Source organism: Cornus florida, unplaced genomic scaffold, assembly GCF_030987335.1.
Source record: "Cornus florida cultivar Cherokee Brave unplaced genomic scaffold, ASM3098733v1 CherokeeBrave_3.0.0_Hap2_Chr06, whole genome shotgun sequence".
NCBI classification, from domain to species: Eukaryota; Viridiplantae; Streptophyta; class Magnoliopsida; order Cornales; family Cornaceae; genus Cornus; species Cornus florida.
In genome coordinates this window covers 15,184,267-15,210,700 of record NW_026775576.1, presented here as the reverse complement: position 1 = coordinate 15,210,700, position 26,434 = coordinate 15,184,267, and the positions used below count along the sequence as shown (strand labels likewise).

The following is a 26,434-nucleotide window of genomic DNA, read 5'->3' as shown; positions in this document are numbered from 1 at the left end:
CGGATTCTTTTGGCCTACCTTGTTTCAGGATGCATACAATTTTTGTAAATCGTGTGAACGATGTCAAAAACTTGGATCCATGTCCCGAAGAGACATGATGCCCCTTACCAACATTTTAATTGTTGAAATTTTTGATGTGTGGGGGATTGACTTCATGGGACCATTTCCATCTTCTTATGGCTATGAGTACATCCTTGTAGCGGTGGATTATGTGTCTAAATGGGTTGAAGCCGAGGCTACCAAAACCGATGATCATAAAGTCGTGGTCCATTTCATTCAGTCTCACATCTTTAGTCGTTTTGGTACGCCCCGAGCAATCATTAGTGATGGTGGATCTCATTTCTGAAATCGTTATCTAAAATCCGTCCTTGCTAAGTATTCCGTCATTCATAAGGTTGCTACACCTTACCACCCTCAAACGAGTGGTCAAGTAGAGATTTCTAACCAGGAGATTAAGTACATTTTGGAAAAAACGGTTAGACCGGACCGCAAAGATTGATCATTAAGGCTAAACGATGCGCTTTGGGCTTACCGGACAGCTTATAAGACACCCATTGGCATGTCACCATATCGACTTGTCTTTGGCAAAGCATGTCATCTCCCGGTAGAATTAGAGCACCGTGCTTATTGGGCCATAAAAAGGTTCAATTTTGATCTCAAACAAGCCAGCTCTAATCGTGCGTTGCAATTAAATGAACTTGAGGAATTGCGTAATGACGCGTATGAAAGCGCAAAAATTTACAAGGCAAAGACTAAAGCTTTTCATGACAAACACATCGTCAAGAAGTCTTTTACCCCGGGACAAAAGGTCTGGCTTTTCAATTCCCGCTTGAAACTCTTTCCCGGTAAACTCCGGTCAAGATGGGATGGTCCATACATTGTCACTACCGTCTTTCCTCATGGAGCAATCGAACTTCATGATCCTGCAAGTGGATCACTCTTCAAGGTAAATGGCCAACGGCTTAAGCCTTGCATTGACGGCACAATCCTAACCCGAAAAGTTGAGGAAGTCCTCTTGACGCATCCAATTTATGAGGATTAGTGCATGCTCTAGCTTTGTCTAGCTATCGACATTAAATTTAGCAACTCAAGGGAAGCAATTCTTTCAATTTCCAAGCTTCCTTCTCTTTGAAATTGCTCGTGCCTTGCAAATTTTCTGGGAAACGGTGTAGAAATGCCAAAATTTAACTTTCTCTGGAACTATCTTAAGTTGTGTTCCACATTTTTAGACTAGCTTCTTAGACCTTCTCAACTCTTGTTTTCATTCCCGGAAGTTTTTGGCTCTATCAGGCAATTTTCTCGGACTTTCGACATGGCTCTCACATGCATAGCCTCTCATCTTCAATGCATTGTTGGATCATGGTTTCTCAAAATCATCCATGCGTTGGAAAGGTGCTACATTTTGAAATTTTTTTCCAAATTGTCCATGCATTAGAAAGAAGTTGAAAAGTTTTCAAAATTTTCCATCCATGCATTACATTGGAATGTATTTGAAAAAAAAAAAAAAAAAAAAAAAAAATATTCAGAAATTTAATTCATGCATTGTGTGATGTTGCAAAGGTTTAAAAATTTTCCTACATTCATCCATGCATTTGAAGAGACCAAATTCCATCCATGCATTTGAGATGAAGTGCAAAGTTTAAATATTTTCCTATGCATTGGCTTGCAATTTTTCTTCCATCCTTAAAAAAATAATAAATAAAAAATAAAAAGAATATATAAATAAAATAAAAAAATATAAAAGGAAAAAAAAATAAAAATAAAAAACAAGAGTTCATTCATCCATGAATGCATGCATGCATTGCATTCATGCATCATCACCTATGTAGTCAACTTCCTTCATGCAATTTGAGTTCATGCATTCTTTCATCCATTCAATCTGCTAGAAAACCTCAAGCAAGCTTTTAAGTTTCAAATTTTGCAGCCTTTGCCTTCATGTTTCATGCAGCCATGCATTCAATTTGCATTCATTCATCCATGCCTTCTAGTTCGAGTGCTAGCTGCTTTGCCTCCAATATTGCATGTTCCCATGTTGAAATTATCAACAATCCATGCATTCCTTCATGCATTCATCCATGCATTCAGCCATGAAAATTTCATCCACCCTTTCAGCCCCAAGCACCCTCTGCCTCAATTTCGAGCAATCTCAGCTCCCTTTGGAGTGCTCGTTGATGCCCTTCAAATTCAGCCCTTCATGTGCAGCTACTGTCTCCATTTAGAGCACTTGAATTCCAATTTCGAGTGCTCGAACCTCCATCCCAAACATCCCAAGCACACTGCCTCACATTCGAGCACTTGAAGGCCAATCCAGAGTGCTCGAAACTTCTACAAAAACAATTCCGAGGCTTTGCTTGTTTTTGGAGCACTCGAAGCTAAATTTAGAGTGCTCGAACTCACCTTCTCTATCTCATCAACCCACTTCCAGTTTCATCTTCCTCTCTCTCTTAAACCACACCACCCCAACATCACAAAACACCATCCCCAACCCACCCACACTCCATGCAAACCCTTTCTCTCTCGGCTTCCCATGCAGCCACACCATGCAAATCTCATCACTCGGCAACCCCTCACCCAAGCAAACCCCTCCCAAACCAACCAACCTCCATGCCGACACACCACTCCTCTCGGCCACCCCCACCATCCAACCCTCCTTCTCTCGGCATGCATTCCATTCCTATCACACCCATCCTCCCAAGTTATAGGTGACATGCATGACACCAACCACCTCATATCCTACCCCCAACCATCCACCTCTACTCCTCTCAGCAACTTGAGACATGCCACTTCAAACCAAACAACCCACACCTCCTCACGACCAAACCACCACCACCTCTTCAAGCCACCACCACCCTCCAACTCATGCTCACCACAACCTCACCTCGCAGCCACCATGCAGACCTGTATGCATGCATGCAAGCCCCATGCATGCATGCACAACCATCTTCTTCCTTCTCTCACCACACCACCAATCTTCCCTCTCCTCCACAAACCCAACCCTTCTTTCTTTCTCTCTCAACCCCAGCAACCAAGCATGCAAACCATGCACGCTCCATCAACCCTCACTATTCACCCTCCACCCTTGGCACCAACCAAACCAGCCTCTCTCTCCATCAAACCATCACCCTCGACATCAGCATCCCACACATGGTGGCTCACCTCTCACACATCCACCTCACACACACATCTCACACACCATGCTTTCACCACCCTCACCTTACACACCGCCTCACTCACTGCCAAGACTTCGAGCACTCGAAGTCCCATTTCGAGTGCTCGAAGTGTGGAGCACAATGCACCATCCTCAGCCGAGGCCACTGCCCCAATTTCGAGCACTCGAAGACACCCTTCAAGTGCTCGAACCAAGCTTCCCTCTCTCTTTTAAAACCACACAACCTCTCTCTCTCGAACCAAGCCTCCCTCCTCTCTTTTAAACCCCAAACCCACACTCCACTTCCCTTCCCACTCTCGGTCACATTCAAAACCAACCAACCTCACATCTCTCTTCTCGGCATTCCCCAAGCCACCCACACAACCCTCTCAACCAAACCACCTCAACCATCCCTCTCAACCTCCTTCAAAATCACCCCCACCTCAAAACCAACAACCCAATCTCACAACCCCTCACCTCTCGGCCTCCCTCTTCATCTCTCTCTCTAACCCCTCACCTTCGGCTACACACCACTACACACCACCCCAACCTTCTCTCACTTCCACCCCACCTTCCCAATTTTCATTCTAATGCATGCATGCATTCAATCCATGTGCCTCCATTCTTATTCTTCTTCTCAAGGTATGTGAGCTTCATATTCTTCTCAATTCCTTGTCTTTATTTCCTTTATAAGGAGGATGGGAATGCATTGTGGAGGTTGTGTTGTATGTGGTTGATGATTGCTCTATGCTAGAGCTTGGTTTGGTTGTCAGAATTTTTGGTTTTCTTCATCCCTCCCACTCATCTTCACATTCTCTCTTTTGTGGTGCACGCCAGGTGCTCGCTGAAAGTCCTCAACCAAGTCCACCTCTCTAAATGTCACATGCCGGTCCTTCTCGCCCTCCTAAACCCTCTGCGGGTGCCCGTGCTGTCAATCGTGAGCAACCACGTGATCCTTGGGATTGCAAACAACTCAACTACGAGCTTTCTTTTCCGCTCACGGATGCCTTTGACATTCTACCCACTACTTCGTGGGCTGTAGCCGAATTGACTAACCGGCGTCTGCAGCACATTTGCGCGCCCCTTGCCAGGGTTGCCTACCCCCGTGTAGTGCGCCTCTTCTATCAGAATCTCCAATGCCCTAAAGAGCCACCCATTTCTCTCACTACATCCATTGATGGCACCACCTATGCTTTCACTATGACTAACATCATTCAGGTTTTTGGTTGCCCCATTGAGTGCCCCGATGACATTGTCAATCGTGAGAATCTCCCTTTATATGAGGAGCCGGATACATTAACTGTGGAGCAGATTGTCGCTGCCATTTACACTGTTGACGATCCTACTAGGCCCCGGTCTTTTATCCGCAAAACCAATCTTCCAGAACGCCTCTGGTTCATTGACACTGTCTTCAAGCACAATGTCTGCCCTTTGGTGTATAGCACCGAGCGTCGGGGCTTCCTTTTACAAGCCTTATATGCCATGGACCAAGGCCAATGGTTCTCCATCCCAGAGTTCATTTGGACCATATTTATGAAGTTTTGGCATGACGCTCATAATGCACGGGTTCCGCAAGTTGAAAATTGGAAATTGCTGTTGCCGTTTTTCATCACTCGGCTCCTTCAGCACAAGGGTTTCGTTGTTCCTCCCCATGAACCAAAAGGCGAAAAGATTAAAATTTTTACCAAGCGCCGGTGGATCAATGTTCTTAGCCATTCTAGTACCCCTCAGCCTGCTGCCCCCCTGTTCATCCAAGCTCCACCTCCTCCTCCTTCTGAGGATGCTTCCACCGCAGCAGCCGCTGCAAGGGTAGAGCCTCCGGTCGACTCTCACCAGGACCAGGCTTTCATCCGGGCTAGCATTGCCGGTTTTCATGAGCGACTGGATCGTTTTGAGAATTCTTTGTCCGCGTACACTCGGACTCTATGTGAGACTTCTTCACGTGCTGAAGAAGATCGTCGTCTTGCTGCTGAAGACCGTCATGTCGCAGCTGAGGACCGTCGTTTGGCTTCCGCTGAATGGCGTAAGACTCAATCTCTCCTCCATTCCATCCTCGCCCGTTTACCCTCTGGACCGTAGCTTGTTGCGAGTGTTGGACCTTATCTTTTTGTTTCATATGTACCTATTTCTCTTGTATCTTTTGTTTTCCTTTTGAACTGTAAGAATTTGCTATGTATAGGTTGCTCTAGTAGACATGATCCCTGTACAGCTCTTTTTGTAATCATGTAAACTCTTTTTGAAATACAAATTCTTTCTGTTCTGTTAACTTTCGGTACATTCTTTTTCTGTATTTATGCTTGTGCTATTAATGCTGTTTGTGGTTGTTTCTTTTTGTTCTTCATGATGCTCTCCAGGTTGCGCAGTCCAATTCAAGTTTGGGGGTTTGTGTATCACCATACCGTTTCCTCCCCCTGGGTATTGTTGTTCCTTTTTATACTCTTTGTCATTTTTGTCTCTAACTTACATCCATGTCCCACATTGAGGACACTGTGTAGTTTAAGTTTGGGGGTGCATCAAAGCATTCTTGGCATAGTTTTGGTATCATATTTTTGTAAAGCAATGATAGTGTAACTTGGAACTTGTCGGAGACAAAGCATATGTTTAATACCGTGTGTATAGAAGCAATTGAGAAATTTTTGAAAATAAAGAAATTTGAATTTGAAGTGATCATGCAAATACAATGTAGTCTGTATAAATGCCTCAACTAGATTCTTGTTGGATTTACACTCTTATAAGCTTCACAATGCACAGATGCACATTGGAAACTTAACTGTGAGGCATGCAACTTGATTGACCTTGACCTTGGCCTAGTTAATCTGATTTGATGAACCTGTTAGATGGATACCTTTGGCAAGGTTATAAAAAATAAATAAATAAATAAATAAATAAATAAATAAATAATAATAATAATAATAATAATAATAATAATAATAATAATAATAATAAAATAAATTTGAAAAGATGACCAGTTGATGTTCGTAGCCTTTCCAACTCGAGCTATTAAGCCCTAGGAGTGTCTCTACACTTAGCACCCTAAAGCCATCTGGTTTGGGAGTTGTTGGCCTAACGCTTGCTACAAGGGTTGGTTAGAAAGCTTAAGGGACTTAAACATTGCACGGTCATTCAAAAAAATAAACTAGTAATAAACATGGTTCGTTAAAGTTCGTAACCTTTCCAACTTGAGCTATTAAGCCCTATAGAGTGTCTCTACACTTAGCACCCTAAAGCCATCTGGTTTGGGAGTTGTTGGCCTAACGCTTGCTACATAAGTTGGTTAGAAAGCTTAAGGGACTTCAGCATTGCACAACCATTCTATGTTTCGCTTATGAGTTGCAATAAATTGTCAACAAGCAACAAAAGTTGTCTTGTAAATAAAACCATGCCTTAGGGACCTCATTTAAAGGGGAATTCAATGATTTGAAAACTTGTGCTTTGGAATTGGAAAAGAAAGTAAAAGTCGCATGTTGAGAATCCAATTCACTTTCACTAAAGTTTGAGTTATTTCCATTTAAGAGATGACAATTGGATTATTTATATGGACTATGATGTTGATGCATGCATGTTGAAATGGTTTTTCCCAATTTTTGTATCAATGCTTCATATATGCAAGGTAGTCTTCCCAATGATCCCGTCTCCAGCTCTTTATCTGTTTCAAGTTGTATTTGAGCTATGTTTATGTTTATTTTTGCCATGGTGAATATTTTTGTAATAGCATTCCCGTGTTTTCATTCCATTGAGCTTTGCATTTTGGTTTTGCTAAGGGACTAGCAAAATGTAAGTTTGGGGGTGTGATAAGCGCTAAATACTGTATATTCAGGCGCCCTAAATTACATTAACAAAGTCCATTAATTGATTATTTTATGTAGATTAACTCCATTTGCATGTTTTTGTGCATTTTCAGGTTAAAGTGCAAAAAGGAAGCAAAAATGATGCCTTGTGAAATTATGAACAAAAAGGGTGCCAATTCTGAATTTCTGGCAGCGGTAGAACCTGAATTTTGTCACCATTTTCGACCTAGAAAACTCAAGAACTGGACTTCCATCATAACATGAAAGTTAGAGTTCTGAATCATCTTTCCAAATCTTCAAGCGGTTCATCATTCGGAGTTCGGAACAGAGAGTTATGATCTTCTTAACAGAGGTGCGCAGAACTGCCTGGCAGCACTGAAGTACTGCCTTTCTCCCCATTTTCGACCAACCAGACTTGAGAATTGGGTCTTCATCAAAACATGAAGTTTTTGAAGCACTGAATCAGCTCTCCAAATCTTCAAACAGATCATCATTCGGAGTTCAGGGGACAAAGTTATAGCAGTTTTACCAAAGTAGGTCAGTGCTAAGCAAGAAGAGCATGTTGCACATTGCACTAATTTAGAGTGCTCGAAAATCAGCCAGATTGCAGCTCGGAAATGAACCCCTCTTCAGCCCACTTGTGCATTGGTTTTCACATTTCCACCCTCCTTCTTTATGGAGTGGTTGGGAATGTCTTTGGAGGAGAGAGAGAGCTTAGTTGATAGATATAAGGCAACTAAGGGCCACATGCATCCTATCCTTGAATTCTACAAGATTAGAGGAGAGACAAGAGAGCAAGAAAGAGAGTTCTTCAAGCTTGAAGAAGGGAGCACGAAAATGGAGGAGGCCTTCAAGCTTCTTCTTCATTCTAAGGCTCCAATGGGTAACTAACTCTTCTTCTAGGGAGGTGATGAAGTCCCTCCCTTGTAAGCATGTTCTAGTATAGATTTTATTTTGGGATTTCAATGTATAACCTATGGTCTTTTCATGGTCTAGAGCATTTTGCTTCTTGTAATGGATCTTCATGTATTTTAATGATTATTGTTGAATTAATTATCTATCTTAGATGGTTTATTCTTTTAATCATAGTGCTTGCACTCTCATGGTGACAATGGTAGTGAGATCATGGAATAGTTTTAATGGCATGAAGTTGGAGAACTTTGATAGTCCATTGCTTAGGTTCCCCCTTTCATGGTCTATTCTTGGTTCATAACTTTATGTGCTTTTATCATTCAATTAAGGGCTTGATAATCTTTGGCTTAGGGAGCATGTTGAAGACTACACCCTAGTTTAGGTAGTTTAAGCATGTATTTCTTTGATGGATTATTCTTGTTTTTGATTCAATGAACCTCTTGAGGATATTATAGCAACCAAGGGTTGTTATGTATCATGACCATCGTTTTTGTTGATTTCCCGAATTTAAATTTAGCCTAGCATATGTATAGATATGGAGACGGATTCACTTCCTTAGTTTTTCTTACTCGTATCTTATCTCGCTTCAATTATTGCAAGTTTCTATTTCATACACTTCACATATTCAATTTAGTGACAAACAAACAACTCCTTATTTCCCCTTCATCATTCTAAGAACGATTCTAGACATTTAGGTTGCCTTAGACTAGCGCAGTCCCAGTGGTTCGACTTACCCGACCAATAGCCCTATTTTACAATGATTCGTGCTATTGCGAAGGTTGATGTATGATTGACCAACCGATCACAAGCACAGGCGCCGGAGTAAGAGCTAGGATCCAGTGCGACGCGAGACCATGCAACCGGATCCACAGCCGCTGGATCAAGGGCTGCAATCAAGTGCAGCACCAATATAATATACCTGGCGCGTGAGGAACACACGCCAGGGTCAACAGGTTGCTGGCGCGTGAGAAGCACGCGCCATCACAAGCTAACCTCTTCCACACGCGCGTGTAAGCGCGTGGAAGTGTTCCCACGCGCGTGAAGGCACGTGGGAGCACGTGACAGACTCTCCTACCTTCTCCCAGCGCGTGCAGGTGCGTGGGAGTGCGTGACACGTGCTGGTAACCTCCAGAAGCGCGTGCAGGTGCATCAGATGAGTTTTGAGGTGTCCAATTGTGTCCGGTGGCGCGTAGGATCGAGTTACAGCCTCTTGCAGGTGTATACAAGCCTTTGATAGACCCTCGCGCATTACTTAGAGCATATAAATGTTAAAAGTTGAATCCATTGGCCATTTAAATTGCTTCTGTCTGTTATTTATTTATTTAATTGATGCATGGAATAATTATTTGTTTATTATTATTATTCATGCATTAGATCCATGATATTTAATTAAATGACTTGATTTATATTAATTAAATTATGAAAATTAATTAGATTTAATTACTAATTAATTTGAGAGCACTTATTGGGAAACGAAAAATTAGTTTTGAAAATTATTTTTAAAGTGTGCCTCAAATTAAATATTAGTGAATCGTTTATAATCCAAATATTTTTCTAAATTTAATTGGATTAAAATCAAGACGTTTTGCATGCATTATATCATGTAAATGAATAAAATGAAAACCCTAATTATGAATGATTAAAAATTGAGTGGGAGCGGGGATTTTTATACATTGCCCTTTGGAATCGTTATTAACACCATTGTAATTAGATCTTCAAAAATAAGACCCCACGCATGATTTGAAGAGTCTTAATATTACAAGAATGGTGTTCTCATGAAAATAAAAAATATTAAATGTTCATTGTAATTAGATCTTTAAAAATAAGGCCCTACACATGATTTAAAGAGTCTAGATTATAATGACAAGATATTTAATGTTTTATTTTTCATTAGAGTATTAATAACGTTATACACTCAATCTAAAATCAATAGTGTTAGCTCCCCAACGGAGTGGTCTACACTAGGTGATTTTAGAAAGGCTAAACATAATCGGGAATCATTTCATATAGATAGACAAGGCATTGTCTTAAGAGATATGGAGATGATGGGATTTGCCCGCCAATAGCAATAATGAACTTCGCCAACCGAATAAGTTATTGGCGTATTGATTATCCGATTTTTCATGCAGTGGTTAAGGGACCCACATACTATTTTAATGGAAGTGCTCGCCTAATAGTAAATGAATCTCAACAATAGTAATAATGAACTCCTCCAACAGGATAAGTTATTGACATATTGATTGGTTGATTTATTATGCTACAGAGTTGAGGAACCCGTATTAATTAAAAGGGATTGTTCACCAATAATGATAATGATCTTTTGTTCGATTGAGATTTATTATATTATGTGGTTAACAAACTCATTTTAATTTTAAATATGCATGACAGTATTAATAATTCACCTTGCATATTGTATGAATGCATTTATATTCAGATTAATTATGTATAATCCAGTTTATCTGCTTGCTTACATATTCAATGTAACTAGACCTTATTTATAATGACTGGAAAAGGAACTTAGATATTTTATTCACAACGTAAGGGTACAAAATGTATTTTATACTCCTATACCTAATTCCTTTACTTTAAGATACTTAATGAGATGTTTTGGTGAGATTAGATAGAGTATATACCTAAGTACTGTGTCAAATTTAAATATCATCAAGATAGCTTAAGGAACTCCAGTTTTAATATCGGATTTTGAAAAATGATTGTTTATTATTTAAAAATTGAACTGAAGGTTAATAGGGCTGACTTGAGTGGTAAGTTTCAAGTTGACATGATTATTGCCTTGTTACCAAACTCGTTCGATTCTATTAAAGTGAACTAAATAAGGAATCAGTTTGAGTTCACACTTGGTGATATTCTTATAGAATTGGTAACAGATGAAGGAATAATCAAGAGTATGGGCGTTCTTATCAATCTAACCTAGTCTATACCATCTTCTTCTAGGCCCAAGTGGATAGGCAAAGCAAAAAAGAAGGATGATAATAGGATTAGGCTAGCACAAAACATGGGTATCCAAAAGGTTAAAGGGAATAAGGTAGTGTATGTTGAGGGCAAATTAAATTGTTTCTTTTGTTACTAACGAAGACACTAAAGGACGAACTGTCTAAGCAATGACGTGGTATAGGAAAATATATATTTAATCATTGAGCCATGTTATGTGGTTGTATCTATTAATTCCTAATGGATAGATTCTAGATCCATTAAACATTTTTGCAATTCGTTGTAAGGATTTCAGGAATCCAGAAGCCTCGATGATATGGAATATATTTGTACTTGACCCGATGACAAGGTTGTAGCTAAGTCAGTGGGAGTATTACATCTGAAATTAAAGAGTATGAGGATATTAGTATTAGAGAACTATCTTTATGCACAGAAATAAGACGTTATCTAATTCTTGTTTCACTTGTGGTTTATAAAAACTGGATTGTTATTTAGTAAAATTGGTTTTATAAAATTGAATAGATATGCGATTGCTTCTGGTGCATTGAAAGATGGTTAATATATTATAATCACAAACTCTTAAGATTTGCAAGATGTAGAAACTAATGTTGCATATTCTAGATTGAATGTTAAAAGAAAAATTGTTATTCCTGACTCATTGTATTTTTAGTGTCTATTATTGGGTTGTAATCAATCAAAATGAGATTCAAAGATTGGTCAAAGAAGGTTTATTACCTAGTGAGGCAGAGGGGCCTAATCCAAACTTGTGAATCCTGTTTTGAAGGATAGATAACTCTAAGGGCTTAATCAGCCAGATGAAATAGACATAAAGGAAAATTGGAGTCGGTACACACAGACACGTGTAGTCTTATGAACATCCAAGCAAGTATACTCACGTTTTGGATAAATTTATCTGATGCGACACGAGTCTTAAAATTTTGGTACATTCTAAAAGGGTCAAGACTGATGTGGAGCACAGATTAGGTAAACTTATCAAAACAATCCGATCTGCTCGTGGATATGAGTATTTCTTGGGATAGTGCAAAGACTATATGGTCAATGAGGGTATGGTGTACCAAGTTTTCCGCAATTGACGCTAAATGGATTTAAGTGTCAAAAAGGAATAACAGAATTCCGCTTAACATGGTTAGATCTATACATTATCTCTTTCATTTTAGAGTTTAGCCTTGACGATATCAATGCACATTATGAATTGCATTACATCTTAGTCTGTCTCAAGGATACCGTTGAGCTGTGTTTTTGACTAAATCTTAGTTTGAATCACATGCACATATGGGGTAGTCTTGCACATGTGCGCTTGATATGGCAAGTAAGTTGGAAACAGATCATACGCATGATAGATTTGATAGCTACTCGAAAAAGCACTAGGATGGATTATTTTATGATCTCAATGATAAAAGTTAATTATATACACTCACTGTTTATCTATAGAGGATCATATTATGAATCATATACCTAGTAACATAATGTTAAAGAATATGGTATGAGTACCAGATGTACCACATATGAACACACTTATTATAATAGAGATTGAGAATACTATATGAATTCCCTATTGATGCGTTAGCATCATCTAGTACACAGATTCCTGCATCGGTACATTGATGTAGTGGGAGGATTATCATCCAATCCGACAGAATCATGTTTTTAGGTGAGACCGTTATGGACATCCCTGTTAAACATAAGTTGGACCCAGTAAGCTACACGGAAGCGTGAACCGATATGGATACAGATCGTTTTGGCGAGTTATTATGAAATCAGAGTTGGAATCTATGTATTCTAATAAATTCTGGGATCTTGTAGAACTTTTTAGTAGGGTGATTCTTATGGAAGGCAAGTTGATCTACAAAAAGATACCAGAAGATTTCTTAGTGAATAAATCATGAGTGTACAAGGGAATGTCATTATTTTTCTGATTCTATATATATATTGATGACATCCTACTCATTTAGAATGATGTGGAAGTTTTGATAAAGAGGTAGTTGTTCAATTACTTTTAAATGAAGGATTTTTAAGATGTAAGCTATATTCCTAGGATCAAGCTTTTGCAAGATCAGGTTAAAAGGAAAATAGGCTTATCTTAATAATCCTACATTGATAAAGTTTTGACCAGGTTTGGTATGCATAACTCAAAGTATGAGTTCTTGCTTGATTGACATGGATTGTTCTCTCCAGTAGGTAGTTTTACAAGACTGACAGAAGAGATTGAGCAAATGAGACTGGAGCTATATGCTTTGGCATATAGGAGTCTCATATATGCTATGGTATATACCAAATAGGACATCCGCTACATAGTAGGGATAGTCAGTAGATATCAGTCCAATCTTGAACTTAATAACTGGTCTGTTGTGAAAAATATCATTAAGTACCTAAAGAGAACCAATGATCTCATACTCATTTATGGATGTGATGATATGGTCCTAGTCAAGTATGCTAGTTCTGATTTTTAATCAGAAGTAAATACTATGAGGTTCATGACTTAGTATATGTTCACTCAATGGAAGGGAAATCAGTTAGTAGATTGTTAAGCAGATTTTAACTGCTGACTCAAACCTATAGGTGGAGTACATTGCAGCCTTAATGGTGGCAAAGGAAGCCTTTTGGTTTGATCTCACTGATTTTAGAGGTTGTGGAGCATACTAGTCTGCCTATCGAGCTATATTGCGACAATAGTGCAGAAGTAGTCCAAACCAATGACCCAAGGTTCCATAGAGGAACAAGATACACTGAGAGGAAGTATCATATTCCACATGATATTGTCCCGCAAGAAAGTGTACTTATGGCTAGAACATTGCATTAGAACACAACTTTGTTGATCTATTAACAAAGGTGTTATTGATTAATAATTTTGATCATCATTTGGATAACATTGGAGTTGATACAATTTGAATTGGCTATGAGGGCAAGTGGGAGCTGTTGGGATTTATATGCCCTGGCATAGCAAATTCCTATTTGGATTAAAGTGACATAAGTTCCTGACGTTTCTGAAATATTTATGTTTTATACAATTGGTGAATTCAATGTATTATGTTTTGATTCATTATAGAATTGATAGTGTCCACATGATTACAAGAGATATTTATATATGTATGTGATGGCGATCAATACATGAATATAAATAATAATCATAAATGGTTCATGGTCGGTAATTATGGATGGACTCATAATTGATTAGGACTTGAACTGGATCCGCGTTAGGTTGAGATATATTGCGAGAGCCATCGTATGCAATTGCTCCCTATCACCGTCATAGCATTTGACTCTTAAGTATGAGAAAATTATAGACTCTTTTATTAATTAATAATTACTTTGATTTGTTCGGCGGATTCTTCGGGATCCTTAGACCGACACTTTGGGTAGTTATGTAATTAATAGTTAGAGGGTTATATTTTCAATATTTGCATCATTGCTACTTGTATTTATTTTGTATTGATTATAGTTGATCACAAAGTAAATTTGAAGGCCTTCGTATGTTTTTAGACAAAATGATTTATTATATATTTATTTATTTAAATTATTATTTTTGTCAAACAAATATTTTATTGTGATCGAGTCAGAAATAATCAATGGTACCAAAATAAATATATTAATTAAGTAGTCGGATTGATGACTTTATTTATCCGATAACTAATTATGCATAGACGAGTTAAAGTGCAATATTGACTTAGTGGTTATTTATTATTTAATTAGAGTTCAATTAATTTCTTTTAGTGAAGTAGAAATTAATTTATGAATTAATTGAATTGGGTCCATGGACCGGGCCAATTATTAATTCATTATAGCCAATAAAATAATAGGCCCAATGGATTCTCACTCATAGCCCAACTTGATATTGGAATCATATTAGATTTGAGACATGTGAATTAGAGATTGAGAAGGATTTGTTGTTTCCTTTTCTTTATCTTTTTGTTACCTATAAATATACATGGTCTATGTATATTTTTAGGTGTGATTTTTGGAAGAAGGAAAAAGGAATAAATTTTCTTTCTATAGAAAATTAGGGTTAATGTTCTCATTTAATGGAGGCTCCCACAAGCCTAGTTTTCCAAGGTCATTCATGGAGGCTTATGAGTGATTCCTAAAGGCAAGACCATTACCAAGAAAATGGAGATCCATGGAAAATGTGTCTAGCAAAAGGGATCTACAATAAGTGAGAACATTCACTTTAGAGGAGAGATCTAAGGTTTACTCAAATCTTGATGTAAGTATTCAATCTTTTAATTGAATGATACATCATGTTTTATTTTTGCATAAAACTTGTCTCTATGTGATGAATCAAAATCTATGAATTTAAATCCCTCGAAAAGTTTTTAAATATTGCATGTTTCCCAACAGATGGATACTTCTGCACGGAGCGAGGCAAGTCTTTCTTGCTCTCTTGAACTCTCTTATGAATGGGGTCCTACAACTGAAATCTCTGACTTCTTTGTGGGTTTTTTGGCATTCTGCTGGATGGAGTTTAAACTGATAGGTTATATTTTGCAACATGGTGATTTGTTGGTCAAACCTATTAAAGGGAAGGTCACATTATTGATGGCGACCTTATTTTTTATACAAATTCAAAGCTAAACTTCAATATCATAGTTGTTTATTCTTTCTTTTTCTCTTTTCCCTTTGAATTAGGATGATTTAACTCATCAGTTGGCAATGATCATTAGACATAATGAGAATCTGAGGAGGCAGGAGAGAAATGGGGCTCCAGCACACATAATTTCTAAATTTACGCAGTTATTGCAATTCTATGTTGCTACATATTTTAACAATGAACTTCTGGGACAGCCAAGGGTATACTTGCATCTATACATGCTTACGGTTACATATTTAGATTTTATTTGGGGTATCATGTGAAGTTCCTCTATACTTTTCAGGCTACACAGCGGTCATGCCGTCCTATCAAGTCAATATGCAGTAGGCTCAAGGCAAAGGAGGGTAGGATTAGAGGCAGCTTGATGGGTCAACGTGTTGATTTTTCAGCACGGATTGTCATTTCACCAGATCCCACCATCAACATTGATCAACTGGGAGTATCGCTTTAAATTTAACATATCCAGAAACTGTCACTCCTTAGAACATTAAAAGGTTTCTGCTCTTTTAGAAGCATTAATGGGTTATACTCTTTATGTGCCAGGTTTTATTGTTGTAAATAACTATCATCCTTTCTGTTTAGGCTAAAGGAACTTGTTGAATATGGCCCTCATCCTCCCCCAGGCAAAACAAGAGTGAAGTACATTATTAGGGAAGATGGTTAGAGGCCTGATCTCCGTTATTTAAAGAAAAGCAGTGATCACCATTTGGAGCTTGGATACAAGGCAACCATCATCTTGTTTTAAATAATTGTTAATCAGGTTCTTACTGTATAATGACCTTGAATATGTTACATGGGTTTTGCAGGTGGAGCGGCACTTAAATGATTGAGATTTTGTTCTCTTTAATAGACAACCGAGTCTGCATAAGATGTCCGTCATGGGACATAGAATCAAGATTATACCATACTCCACATTCTGTTTGAATTTATCTGTTACTTTCCCATATAATGCAGATTTCGATGGAGATGAAATGAACATGCACGTGCCTCAGCCATTTAAAACCAGGGCAAAAGTTTTGGAGCTGATGATGGTACCTAAATGTGTTGTGTCACCTCAATCAAATCGACCAGTTATGGGTATTGTGCAGGACACACTTTTGGGTTGCCATAAGATCACTAAGAGATACATTTATCGAGAAGGTGATAAGGGTTTTCTGTTATATTTGTTAGTTAAGTTACATATATATACACACACACGTTTAATCAAGCTGACCTATTCATGTTTCAAGAATCATCCTTTGATTTTATTTACTTGTTGATTTATTTCCTGTAGGATGTTTTCATGAACATCCTGATGTGGTGGGAGGATTTTGATGGGAAAATACCGGCGCCGGCTATTTTGAAGCCTAAACCTCTTTGGACAGGAAAATAAGTGTTTAATCTTATCATTCCAAAGCAGATAAATCTCATGAGGACGTCAGCCTGGCATTCGGAATCCGAAAAAGGCCATATAACCCCAGGAGACACTCAAGTTAGAATAGAAAAAGGGGAAGTTATTTCTGGTACTCTTTGCAAAAAAACCCCTTGGGACATCCACCGGAAGTCTAATTCATGTCATCTGGTATGTATACTGAGGAGGCCCTGGATGACATGGGCCAGGTCCGACTCGCAAAACACAACCTTCAGTCCGAACAGCTGGGTCAGCCCATAAAAAGACACTGCCATATGGGCCGAGCGGGAGTAAGCCCATCAAGAGTGACCAGGGCTTACTGAGGAATAGGCCCAGGTCCAGCAATTAGTAAATATCTTGTAAATATCTTGTAAATATCTGGGAAGTATCTATAAATAGGAGTTGGAATGAAGAGGAGGGGGATCTTGATTCGGGTTGAGGTGTAAGAATTCTAGAGAGAGAAAGAATAGAAGGAGTTTCTTGCATCTTCAATTGGCGCCGTCTGTGGGAAGCGCATAAAAGTTTGGTTGATCAATGAGGAGTATCGAATGGATTCAAACCAATTCGGTTGATCGAGACTCGATCTTGCGGATTTGAATCCAGATCTGAGCGATTGTGACCTACTCTGGAGGAATTACGATTCTTGAAGCTTTGGCAGGAGTGACTTCAGATCTACGCAACCGCGAGTTGCTCGATTGTGACAGGATCTGACGGATTTAGAGTCCAGGCAATTCAGATCTTGTAAACAGTGAGCATAATTCGGAGAATTAGAAGCCAGATCTAAAAATTCCTACTCACGAAGCTTAGATCTACTCGCGAACTTGAGATTAATGCCTTTACTCCGTTCGGGAATAATGATAGGTGAAAGCTCCAATCCGATGGAGGCTGTCCAGCAAACAAAGCTTGAAGAGTTGATGAATTTGATTGAAGCTCTCAGAAAAGAAAATGCAGAATTGAAAGCTGGATTGCAGCATCGGCAAATACCCGCAGTCTCGTATCCGCTTCCGGTCGGAGAAGGAGGTGTTCCATCTAGTATCGCGCATCAAGGCGATCAGAACGAGAACAATCAGTCAGCTCACCACCGTGATGAAAGGATGATGGACAATTCGCCGCCAAATGTTCGTCGAGTTGAAGATCACGAAGGCTCGACTCACGTTGATCCGCAGCGGGAAAGGTTTGACCGAGAGGAAGTGATGGAGGTAGATCGCCGTCGAGTAGCGTCGCCTTGGCAGAGAGAGTTCATAGAGGAACGGTCGTTCGATCCGTCTTACCGGCCCTCCATGGTTACTGTCACTCATCACGGTTCGGAGGGCAGAACCGTAACTCACAGAGCTACCGCCGGACTCCAGAGAGAGAATGAAGCTCTCCGATCCGCAGCTCGGACGGTGGATTCACCATTCACCGACGAGATCTTGAATGCGCCGCATCCAAGGAAGTTTGCTATGCCAGTCTTTATTCTGTTTGACGGAACAACCGATCCGATCGATCATGTGTATCATATCCAGTTGAAAATGGCCCTGAATACGGAAAACGACTCTTTAATGTGCAAATGCTTCCCTACAAGTTTGGCCGGACCGGTGCTCAGCTGGTTCAAAAACTTGCCTAGGAGCTCCATTGGCAGTTTCAGGGACCTGTGCGATCGGTTCATAAGCCAGTACTATGGGAACAAACGCCCGCCGAAGGACATCTCGAGCCTGTTCACGATGCGGCAACACAAGGATGAACGGCTCCAGGCCTTTCTTACCAGGTTTAATCTCACTAAGAGTATGGTAATCGAATGCCATCCTTCTACGGCAGTTCAAGCCTTCAAGTTAGCCATGACACGCGGAACTCCGTTTCACACCAGTCTGGTAGTGAATACGCCAGCTACCATGGATGAACTCAATGAGAGAGCCGATGGCTTTGTGCGCCTCGAAGAAGAGGAGGCAGCTAATGCTCGGACAACGTCGCTTGTGTCGACCGAGGAAAAGTCCAAGGCAAAGATCAGGCAGAAGCAGGCTCAGCCGCAACGTCAGACCACTTGGAAGGCCGAAAAAAGGTCCAGGGAGGAAGAGTTGATTACTCCGCTGAAGGTCACTCTGGCGAGGTTATATCAGGAGAACAAGGACAAGTTTCATCCACCACTGCCAATTAGACAACCCCTCGAACAGAGGGATCAAACTAAACATTGTGCTTTTCATTCTGATTTCGGACATCAGACTAACGAATGCAGGAACCTGAGGAGGCAAGTGGAGATGTTGATAGCTAGAGGGGAGTTTGCGAGTTATGTTCAAGGCTCGGCGATGGAGCAGAATCGACCAGTGGAACAAATAAAAAGGAGTCATAAACAAAGCTCCCACAATTTGCAACCAGTTCGTATAATCAATGCCATCCATGGTCGACCCGAGCCTAGTGAAGAGCCAGATGAGCTGCTACGGGTGCGCCTGCGGCAGGCGCAGATGAAGAAAAGGGTCGGCAATGTGACCACTCTACACCAACAGAGCCCGTCAATGCAGATAAAGTTCGACTGGACAGACCTGCAGCGTGTCCAACTGCCTCATGACGACCCATTGGTAGTCAGTTTGACAGTGGCAGAGTGCTTGGTGCGCAGAGTTCTGATCGATCCTGGGAGCAGTGCGAATGTTATGCCGAGGGACACATTTGACAGGCTCGACATTAAACCAGAGAGGCTCAAGCCCACCGGAAATCCCTTATTAGGGTTCGATGGGAAGAGGGTGGAACCCGTCGGGATGGTGGAAGTAGAAGTTCAAGCTGCAGAGCGAGCTCTTATGGAAACTTTTGTGGTTGTGGAAATTCACCCCTCGTATAATCTCCTGATGGGAAGAGGATGGATTCACAGAGTCCGAGGTGTACCCTCAACTCTGCATCAGGTCATGAGGTGCCTCGGGCCCGATGGAGATAAAGTGATAGACATTCGGGGGGATCAGGTCGCAGCCAAAGAGTGTTATTCCGTCACACTAAAGCATGCAGGGAAGGGAAAGGCGCCCGTCCGGTCGACAAGCCCCAGATAGCAATTACAGGAACCTCCACTCGAGCAGAATAGGGTGGAGGAGTCAGCCGACTTGACCGAAGAGCCCCTTCTGGATGTGCAGATCGATCAGTCCAGGCCAGAACGAACTACCAGAGTGGGTATAAGACTGACCAGAGAAGAGCAGCAAGAGCTAGTGGATTTCTTATCCCACAATGTCGACGTATTTGCATGGAGTCATCTCGACATGCCTGGAATTAGTCCTTCCGTCTCCTGTCATTCCCTGAATGTCAATCCTAATTTCAAACCAGTGAAACAGAAGCAGCGAAGATTTGCTCCAGAACGTAATCAGATCATAACGGAAGAAGTTGATAGGCTGCTTGATGCGGGATTTATCAGAGAGGTGCACTACCCTGAGTGGTTGTCCAACGTCGTTGTGGTGCAGAAGAAAAATGGGAAATGGCGCGTATGCATTGATTTCACCAATTTAAACAAAGCCTGCCCGAAGGACAGTTTCCCGTTGCCTAAGATTGATCAAATGGTGGATGCCACCACGGGGTATGAGCGTTTAACCTTTCTGGACGCATATTCAGGATATAATCAGATTCCTATGGACCCCGCAGATGAAGGAAAAACTTCTTTTGTCACCGAGCGAGGAACGTACTGCTACAAGGTTATGCCTTTTGGATTAAAGAATGCGGGAGCAACTTATCAACGACTTGTCAGCAAAGTTTTTAAGAATCAAATGGGTAAGATTGTCGAAGCCTATATTGATGACATGGTGGTGAAAAGTAGGAAAAAGGATGATCATCTGAAGCATCTGCAAGAGGTATTTGATGTACTAAAGCGATATGGGATGAGGCTCAATCCGACCAAGTGCTCGTTCGGTGTGAGTTCCGGGCAGTTTCTGGGACACGTGGTCAACCGCAGGGGCATCGAAGTTAGCCCCGCTCAAGCAGAGGCTTTGATTAAGAATGCCGAGCCAAAGACGATCAGAGAGGTGCAAGCCCTAACAGGACGAATAGCTGCATTAAGTCGATTTATTTCAAAGTTGTCAGACCACTGCAAACCATTCTTTGACACGATTCGGAGCCATGGAAGGCAGGTCTGGGGGGATGAGCAACGACAGGCATTGACTCATTTGAAGCAATATATGCAGAATCCGCCAGTCCTGTCAGCCCCAGAACCTGAAGAAAAGTTATTTCTATATCTTGGAGTATCTGGTGTCGCGACGAGTGCCGTTCTGATTCGTTGCAAGGAAGGGGTGCAATACCCAGTATTTTATGTAAGCAAAACACTGATGGAGGCAGAAAGAAGATACTCAAAGGCCGAACGGGTGGTACTTGCACTTGTAAATGCAAAAAGAAAGTTAAGGCATTATTTTGAATCCCACCCCATAGCTGTTCTAACAACTTTCCCAATCAGAACGCTCATGCACAAGCCAGAGCTCTCGGGCAGAATGACAAAGTGGGCCATAGAGTTGAGTTCATTTGACATAACGTACGAGCCGAGAACAGCTATTAAAGGGCAAGCGGTGGCCGATTTCCTACTAGAATGTGATGCCGAAGATACGGAAGAGGACCTTAGAAGCGGCTCTTGGAAACTTTTTGTGGATGGCTCCTCTAACCAGACGGGGGCTGGGATTGGGATCAAACTGCAAACCCCAGAGGGTACTTCCTTGAGCCAAGCACTCAGACTTGAGTTCCGAGCCACCAATAATGAAGCGGAATACGAGGCGTTGCTAAATGGATTAAAGTTGGCCAAAGAGCTACAGATCAAAAGTTTGACAGTGTATAGTGACTCGCAGCTGATTGTTCGGCAGGTAAATGGTGAGTACGCAACCAAGGATGACATGATGGGGGCATACCGTTCTGCCGTTCTGCGTAGAGCCAAGGACTTTGCAAAGATTGAATTCATACAGTTGCCGAGGGAACAGAATGCAGATGCAGACCGTTTAGCATGCAGTGCTTCAAGTTGCGGTGAAACATTGGCGAGGGTGATTCCAGTGGGAATAGTGACCCAGCCGTCCATTTTCGAAGAACCGATGGTCTCGGACCCTTGGCAATTCAACGTCATACCGTATGAACCGAGTTGGATTGACCCAATCATTACCTATATTCGAGATGGCGTTTTGCCTATGCAAAGGGATGAAGCTAGGAAACTCAAAAAGAATGCTGCCAAGTACGCCATCGTGCGGAACCAGCTGTACAGAAGGTCCTATTCTGGCCCGTACTTGAAATGTGTCACCCCCGCGGAATCGCAGCAGGTATTGCGAGCTATTCATGAGGGTGTGTGTGGCAATCATTCTGGGGGAAGATCGTTAGCGCATAAAGCAATGACACAAGGGTATTTTTGGCCAAACATGTCAAGAGATGCGGAGGAGTTCTCTCGAAGGTGCGATAAGTGCCAACGATATGGACCAATGATCCACCAACCACCTGAAGAATTGCACGTAATGGCCTCGCCGTGGCCTTTCGCGCAATGGGGGATGGATGTGGTCGGTCCTCTGCCAACTGCAAGAGCTCAGAACAAGTATGTGTTACTGGCCACGGATTATTTCACTAAATGGGTGGAGGCAGAACCGTATCCTAGCGTGACTCAGACTCAGGTGAGACGATTTATCTGGAACAACATTATCTGCCGCTTCGGTGTTCCCAGAACAATAGTCATGGACAATGGCACAAACCTCGACAGCAGGCAAGTAAGAAAGCTGCTGGAGGAGTATGGAATCAACCAGAAGTTGGCTGCAGTAAGTCATCCTCAGGCTAACGGACAAGCAGAAATCACAAACAGAACCATTTTCGCCTGCATTAAGAAGAAGCTGGAAGATCATAAGGGGAAGTGGTTGGATGAACTCCCGAACGTTCTATGGGCTTACAGAACCACCCCAAGGCGGCCGACTGGGGAGAGCCCGTTCGCGATGGCGTATGGTACCGAAGCAGTTATACCGGTTGAGCATTTAGTCCCCACTATCAGAAGCTTAGCATGGAGTCGAGATCAGAACGACAAGATGTTAAGATTGAACCTCGACATGATAGACGAAAGGAGGGACGCAGCGGCTATAAGGCTAGCATCGTATCAGCAAGTGCTGGCGAATAGTCACAATAAGAGAGTAAAACACAGGGATTTTGCCCCGGGCGATCTGGTTCTGAAAAGAAAGGTGGGGATGGTCAAAAAAATGATGCCACCCTGGGAAGGCCCATACAGAATTGCAGAAGTCATTGGCAAAGGGGCATATACGTTGGAAACCATGGCGGGAAAGTTGGTCAGCAAGCCCTGGAACGCCACGTCTCTGAAGAGGTACTATCAATAGAAGCTAAGTTCTGGTTTTAATTGGATGTTATTTGTTGTTAATCAAATACATATGAATGAGCAAGTTACCGGAATTTACAAAAAAAGAAGAGAAGAATTCTCTTTTCCAATGGTCTACTATAAAAATTTAAAGCCAAGTGGCAAGTGGCATTCTAGCCGAGCGCCAGGCACTTAAGCAAGATAGGTGGCAGCTGGCACTATAAGCCGAACGCCAGACACTTGCTAAAAATTGAAAGCCAAGTGGCAAGTGGCATTCTAGCCGAGCGCCAGGCACTTAAGCAAGATAAGTGGCAGCTGGCACTATAAGCCGAACGCCAGACACTTGCTAAAAATTGAAAGCCAAGTGGCAAGTGGCATTCTAGCCGAGCGCCAGGCACTTAAGCAAGATAGGTGGCAGCTGGCACTATAAGCCGAACGCCAGACACTTGCTAAAAATTGAAAGCCAAGTGGCAAGTGGCATTCTAGCCGAGCGCCAGGCACTTAAGCAAGATAAGTGGCAGCTGGCACTATAAGCCGAACGCCAGACACTTGCTAAAAATTGAAAGCCAAGTGGCAAGTGGCATTCTAGCCGAGCGCCAGGCACTTAAGCAAGATAGGTGGCAGCTGGCACTATAAGCCGAACGCCAGACACTTGCTAAAAATTGAAAGCCAAGTGGCAAGTGGCATTCTAGCCGAGCGCCAGGCACTTAAGCAAGATAAGTGGCAGCTGGCACTATAAGCCGAACGCCAGACACTTGCTAAAAATTTAAAGCCAAGTGGCAAGTGGCATTCTAGCCGAGCGCCAGGCACTTGCCGTACAAACACACAGCAAAACTAATATAAAAAGAAAAAGAGAGAAAAGATATATATGTACTGAAGATAAGTTGAACAGAGCACAACACATAGAGAAAAAGAGTTCGGCCATTTTATTAATATTGAACATTTAGTTTACAAAAGAGAGGTGTCCATCATTACAAGAAGATATGAACTGGAAGAATTCGAAGGAGCCCTAGCTAGACGCCTCAGTACCAACAGCATCCTGGTCCTGCCGACTCGCCTCCTCGGCCCCATCAGCCGCCTCACCTTCATGAGGTGGGGAATCCAGGTGAATAACTGAGTCGTTCGGCTGGGGTTCAGCGTCAGCAGTGGCTACAGAGGGAGCCACGGTTGACGATTGGGGAGCGGTCAGTGGCAGAGCGGTAGGAGGAGCTGTGATGATCCTTGAGGATGCGATGTCCTGGCACTCATCAAATATACGCTCCGCTTCGGTGGGTTCTGGGTCGACATAGACCCCCAGAGGCTCGATCCCCAGATCCTTGTCTACCTCATCCGGAGTGGAGCTGGTCTGTCCCTCATCCGGAACCCGGTCGGCGAAGCCTTCCCGGAATCCTTGAGCATACCGAAGAGCACCGACCCTGGAGAACCGAGCATGAAGGGCCAGCATCCCACCACCCACTCTGCTGATAGCGTCGATCAGAGCGGTACGCTCGTCCAGAGCTCTTTTTTCAAAAGCCATCCGAGCAGACTGTTCATCAGCTAGAAGACGTTGGAGTTCTGCCTTCTCTTCTCTGAGTGATTCCTGCTCAGTCTGCCAGACGCTCTTCTCGAGCTGGAGGGCGTCCTTCTCATCCTGAAGGGAATCATTCTCCTTTTTCAGGACATCTCTCTCTTGCTCGGCTTTGTCAAGCCGAACCAGCACCTCGGTATTCTTCATGGCAAGGAGGTCGTTCTCTTTATTAGCCACCTCCAGGCTGTCAGAATACTTTCGGGCCCTGGCGTTCCCCATTTCCACCTGCTTCTGCATGGCCATCATCCCAAACAATGTCTGCATAGGTGCACAATAAGAACGGTTAAACCAATAGTCAGAACGAGAGAAGGCAAGACCAAGTAATATAAGAGAATTCATGAGTTAGAAAATAAAAGTCACCTCCATAGCAGATTGGGGAAAGCGACTGAACACGTCCTTCTGGGAAAGGCCCTTTGCCGCCTCAATGTCCTTCGGAGTCCACATGCTCCTGTAGTAGGCCATAGCGGTCTGGCCATCCTTCAGCATGGTCTCGTTCGGTTTCACGAACGTCCCATCCGTTCGAGTGTACCGAGGGGCCCATGGCGGCAAGCTGGGGATAGAAGGGGGGCCTGAAGCAGAAGCAGAGCCACCAGCTGCAGGAGGCCCAGAGTGAGAAGGAGCTCTGATCGCTCGGTGCAAGAGAGTACCCGGCCCAGAGACTCGGGTCCTTCTAATAAGAGGCTCCTCCTCAGGGTCGATTTCACTGTCAGGATGAGGCCTTTTGCCTCGCTCTTTGTCCCGACCGCCCCCCGCAGCAGCAGGAGCTATGGTAGCTGGGGAGGGCGCGTTCTGGTTGGCCGCAGGGGCGCTGGCAGCAGGGTTAGTAGCCACTGCGCTCGGAACAGTGTCAGATATGGTGGCTGAAGAAGAAGCCGACGCTGGAGAGGAGGTCGCCCCAGCAGCAGGAATGACTGGGGGAGTATTTTTCCTCCTGCCAAAAGAGGGAATCTGCAGTCTGCTCATATTGTAGCCGAGTGATGAGAGCGCAAAGAGGTTGTCTGAAGTGAGGAGATCTGAGCAGGAAGGAATATCGTTCAGAACGTATCTCTTCAAGTAGTTAATCCTATCCCTGCAAACACTGTAGCTCAAGTCATCACAAGGTATTCCCAAGGAGCGGCATAAGTAAGTGCAAAAACGAGGAACGCATGTTTCACAGGGGCAGTCGTGTTTATGGGATTTGAATTTTTTATAGGAGGAGACAGAGCAGACACCAAAGGCGCTCGGGATTGGGTAATCCTCTGCAGCCGGCGAAGACCAAGCCCCACTAATACCCACTATGCTATCCCTCCAGCCCTTTTCAGATTTTATTGTGTCAGTGCATATGGACATCTTCTCGAACGGGTAGAGGTGGTAGAAGGGCTCGTTAGTACGGATCTTACTGACCTTATAACACAGAAGGAGGTCTATGAGGTCAAGGTCCAGATTTCTGTCACGCATCAATAAGAGCATAACAGATATGATCCTAAAGAAGTTGGGGTTGACCTGCAGAGGGGATATCCCCAATCTGTTGAAGACGTAACTAAAGAAAGGGTGCAGAGGGAACCTAACAACATTCAGTTGAAGGTTTGTGAATAAGACTTCGCCGGGCAGGAGGCCGGCGCCGGTCGTAATATTAACGTCTTGGGGGCAAACCCTAACTACGATGTTGTCAGGAAGTCTAAGTCTCATACGAAGAACACCCAGATCTACAACCATGGTGGAAGTGCAAGAAGAATCTAGAAGAGGGAAAATGGAAGCCTGCCGAAAGTAAAAAGAACGAAACTAACCTCGGAGGACTGCAAGATCGCTGGGAGAATGACTCTCGAAGGATTTCAC

At 42.4% G+C, this 26,434-nt stretch overlaps 1 pseudogene; it reads left to right on the top strand.

Annotated features, from left to right (window-relative positions):
• Positions 1-26,434, top strand: part of LOC132313833 (DNA-directed RNA polymerase II subunit RPB1-like) — a 79,293-nt pseudogene that overhangs the window by 35,495 nt on the left and 17,364 nt on the right.